Source organism: Octopus bimaculoides, chromosome 7, assembly GCF_001194135.2.
Source record: "Octopus bimaculoides isolate UCB-OBI-ISO-001 chromosome 7, ASM119413v2, whole genome shotgun sequence".
NCBI classification, from domain to species: domain Eukaryota; kingdom Metazoa; phylum Mollusca; class Cephalopoda; order Octopoda; family Octopodidae; genus Octopus; species Octopus bimaculoides.
Genome location: NC_068987.1, coordinates 15,629,734 through 15,634,703, shown reverse-complemented (window position 1 = coordinate 15,634,703; position 4,970 = coordinate 15,629,734). Strand labels below are relative to the sequence as shown.

The window sequence follows — 4,970 nt, the reverse complement described above, 5'->3', positions numbered from 1 at the left end:
GTTTTCATTTCATATTATGATTTTTCTTCCTTTTTTTCTTTTCTTTTCTTTTTTTTCTTTTTTTTTTTTTTTTTACCAAAATCTCATATATTTGTGTATGAATTGTTGGAGCGAGTCCATTTACAATGTAACAATATCTGTAGCTATACATCAAAGTGATACCTGTTTTTTCAGACTTTCTGCAGTCAGTAAAATAACATCTGAATGTGTGTTTCTTAACTATTTTTATCTGTGTTCTCCCACCTACTTTTACTGTGAAGGCATATAGGCTAATGGTTAGGACATTGGGCTCATAGCCATAAGGTCATAGGTTTGGTTCTTGGACCAGGCAGTGCCATTGTGTCTTTGAGTAAGGCATTTCTTTTTACATAGCTCCAATGTAATCAGCTAAAAATGAAAAGATAGAAAGCACCCTTGGAGCAAGGTTTTCCTATAGCCTGATACCCTTCTAGATGCCAACCCTCACCTGTTTCCAAGCAAGGTAAAAATCCCCCCACCCCACGATCAATATTTGAGTGGGTCACATTTGTGCTAATACAATGATATGATTTCTGCAAGAGATCAGACTAAATCCTGATTGTTGAAACTTAGCAATCTGATTTTGATTCCTATGTGCTTGCAGTTGCCAAATATTCCTGTTACACACCAAAGAAATGGGAAAAATTACACCATTATGCAAATAGAAAAAAAAGCCTTGTGCAAGTGGCATGAGAAGTAGGAAGAAGTGGGAATTGAAGACGTTGATGGCAACAACAAGCCCCTCTCCTATGAAGACTTAAACCCTTTCGTTACCAACCTGGCTTAAACAGGCTCTGGCTCTGAGTACAAATGTCTTGTTTACATAAATTTTGAATTAAAATCTTCCACTAAACCTTAGTTACAATTTATGTTCCTAACACTAGCTGAATGATAACTCAGTTATTTTACTAAATTCTTTGTTATATTTAAAGCAATTGAAAGAAACACAGAGCATCTCAACAGAAATACGGTAATGAAAGGATTAAGGAGTTGACAGAACCCAAAGTATCAAGTTCAGATAGAGAATAAGAGATTTCTCCTCAAGTGGTTTTAGTGAAATAATTAGTGCTTGAAGCATAAGACTGACTTTCTGAAAACGATCCAAAAATTGAATGAAGCATGAAATGGTAGTACTGAATTCTTGTACGGAAGAATCAGAAAATTCACAAATATAGTAAAAGCAGCCAACCTTTGAATCCTTTTCATAAAAATAAAAATCCAACATTACCGATAATACCACGTTTACTTTTTATTGTTTGAATTTTTCGACCTGTTGCATAAAATATTAGAAAATGTGTATATTTGTTTTTGTTAAATTACCTATAATTTTCTTCAAAGGACTGATAGAAATATAAAGCGAGTATATTTTTGAGTGAATCACGTATGAACTTCGTTAATCGGGGATTTGGTTACATAAAGCAGGAATAACTAATTAACAACGGCCGTTGTTCCTACTTACAACCACCACCACCAACGACAATGTAACTTTGCTAAAGATGATGTGTTTACGTGTTAGGAGCATCCATCGTTGGTTTGGCACCAAGCCAACCTTATTCGAGCAGACCTCTGATCAAAGGCCTTCAAACAGAGACCATCACATCTCGTTTGAGTATCTAGGACTACATTATCCAATGTGATCTTCCTTTTACCAGGACGGTAAACTATGAGCCGAGAAATATTTAGCAGCAAATTCTAACAGGTAGAGAAGCTCCCCGTGTTGTGATTGTTGATAATCATACAGAATTGCGTTGTATAAGATTAATAAAAAAAAATCACCAATTGTTACTAAGAACAATTGTATTCCAGGCGTTTAAAATAAGGTTATTACCCAATCTCAAGACTAATATCATTTGTGATTCCCTGAAATCAAAGACTGAATACGATCCCTTCTTTATTAAAGATCTGACAATTAGAGAATGCAACTAACAAGATACAAACGAAATTTTAAAAAAAAGTTAGAAGATTAATTTATTCACCTGTTTTCTATTTTTATTTGTAACTTTAATTAATTTCTTTAAAAATTTCTATACTATTTTAAAAAAAATTTCTATACTAAGATCAGAGGAAACGGCAAACATGAGATTACTTCGAAGTGAGCCAGAGTGAGTCTCGACGTAATCGCTCGCTGTGCTAGAAATAACAGCCAAATCTTCCCCTACTGTTTTGAAATAACGATTCATTGACTAATGTAGTCTTTAATATATAACAAAACAAAATTGATAAGGTTTGAGCAACTCAGATAATCGGTCTGCTTGAGCAAGACTGAGCAAGGGCTATATAACAACTTCGAAAATAGAAATTTTATTTCTGGATATTTCGGACTCAACGTTTTCAATGTAATTTAATTTTTATACTTAAATTCCATTCATATCTATGATGCAGTGTAGGAATATAAATCTACTCTGATACCTCACAAGTATTTTATTTTATCAACCCGGAAACACGGGCATAACTACAGAAGTGTACCCAAGTTATCCGAAACTCCTCCTCCAAATATATATACATATAACTTTTCCTGATATATCCGTAATCTACAATATCTAAGATGTATTTCTGGAAAATTTCATAACAAAATATGGCTTTTAAAGAAAGTTAAGAGAAACAAAGTCGGATGGAAGTACACTCTGATGTACCTTTAGTAAAAAACCCCCCAAAAAAAACAACTCATGCTGGCCTAGTCGAGCAGACTGGTGAACAAGGGAGGTATTAACCGTGACAACCTCGTCTTTTGTTCTTTTTAGATATAGTATATCTAGGACTACACCTTCGAATGTGCCAGTCAGGTGCCGTTAGCGGAGCACTTGGACAAGGTCTTCAGCCTGGATTTAACTTCCGTCCTGCGACCTCATATTCAACCTATCAGCCACAGAGGGCCGTTGTTGTTTCGCCTCAGATCAAACCTTGATCGATCAGACGACCCATGATCGAAGAGTTCCAACTGTAATCATCCCCATTTTATTTATCTGTGTTGATATTATCCAATGCAGTTGACTTTTTGCCGGAATGGTAAAGTAAGGACTGGGGGGAGATTTGGATGTCGATTCTAGCATATAGAATGACCATGTAGAAGCTCCCTCGAGAAGTCCTCCGCTGTGAGTGAGGAATGATTTGAGAAAAATTTGACACGAGTTGCATCCTGCAGCATTTTGATAATGTTAATATAAATTACCTTTTCTTATCGATGATTGACTGAGCAAGAGAGAGGAGGGGTGTTGTAAGGCAGTGTCTTCTAATGAAGAAGATAAGTTTCTGAATTATGCTGTACCTGTAGCGACTGATAAGAACTGCCAGCGGGTTTAGGAGGGTTAAGCAACCACCATTATATTTCTTTTAGCCAAAATTATTCATTTGTAGTTCGGTGTCACTAATTCCTGTTTCTGTAATTATCTATTATCGATAGACTAAACAATATTGATACATCAATGAATAATTAAAATTTCAGACATCTAGCAATAACGTTTCTAGTCGAAAATAAGTTGTTTTTTTTCTTTTCACTAGCAATTAGCCAAAAATGGTAAGTACCTTAGTACCTTAATGATTATTGTTGAATACCAATAATAATAATAATATAATAGTAATATTAATAATACAAAAAATAATCTACTAAGAAATATTTATTATTAGAAGTCTTTAGTGGACGGCAATATCGAACAGCACCCAGCATTATTAGTTCTTATTGACCCGGGGTCAATAAGCACTGATAAATCAATACCTTAAATTGATGGCCTTACTTCAAATGAGAAATCATTATTGTTATGAAAAGAAATTTTAATTTTAGTCGTGATTTAGCTCCAAATCGGTTCTGATCACAGCTGCAGACAAGAAGTAGGTACTCAGAAATCGGTTAGACACACCTGAAAAGTGCAGTTCCCTCTACCGACAGAGTATAAATAAATATCTATATTTATTTACACTATATCTATATTAAAACATCACAATTATTAAAATATGAGTTCCCCTAAAAATTATCAAACCCTCGTAGAGCTAATATCTGGCTCTAGACCTGGTTCTAATCAATTAGATCTTATAATTAAAGACATTCCAGGCATGACCATCTCGATTTTTTTCTGGTATGATGCATCAAGAACTATATTATTCAACATGTCTCGTTTTTTTTAAAGATGAGTTGGGTGCAATTTGAGTGAGATTTAGCTACAATTTCAAGCATGTCAATGACTATGTAAAGGCTTTTTTCGTTGATGTTAGTTCATGCTTTTTGTAAGTCTAATACTAATTAAGTTAATCGAAGTAGGTTAATCCGAATCGTGCAAGCATTTGTCTCAACGTAACGACTTACTAAGTAGAAATATATTAAAAGATAGTCAAGGGGGTGGGGGAAACAATTGAAGAAATTAATAATTTAGCTGTTGTGTAATAGTTTTCTTCTGCAAAATAATGAATCCTTGTGGTTACCTAATGAATATAATAAAAGAAACTATCCTTTCTTTGACACAATGCCAATTATTGAATGACAGAGGTATGCTATTATCAACTGCATATTGACACAAGAGCTGGTGAAAGTAAAGTCAACCCCAGCTGCATTTGAACTCAAAGTACTAAAAACATTAATGTAATATGATCTAACAAACACTATCCCAATTCGGTAATTTCCTAGTGCTTTAAGCATTTAACAGTGAGTTGATGTAAATATAAACAATTACAAGGGTACATGTGTACTAACTATATCACAACGTTGTAGGAAGCTTTTTAAATGCATATTAATTTTTTTTTTTTGTTCTAAGTTTATATATTTCGTACACGAAAGGGTGACATACACATAAATCGTGGATGTATGAATGTTTATATGTCGATACTCTAAATGGTAATTTCTAAAAGACAACAGATACTGAATATGTGAAATAAATACTTCGAGACAACGTTCGTTGATATTACATACAATACACGATAGACTGACGCGAAAGTGTGTGGGTGTGTGTGTGTGTGTATATATA

At 34.0% G+C, this 4,970-nt stretch overlaps 1 protein-coding gene across 7 annotated transcripts in view; it reads right to left on the bottom strand.

The window, feature by feature from the left end:
• The window catches only part of LOC106873376 (probable phosphorylase b kinase regulatory subunit alpha), a 106,059-nt gene that overhangs the window by 100,120 nt on the left and 969 nt on the right, over positions 1 to 4,970 (bottom strand). The window lies entirely within an intron of this gene.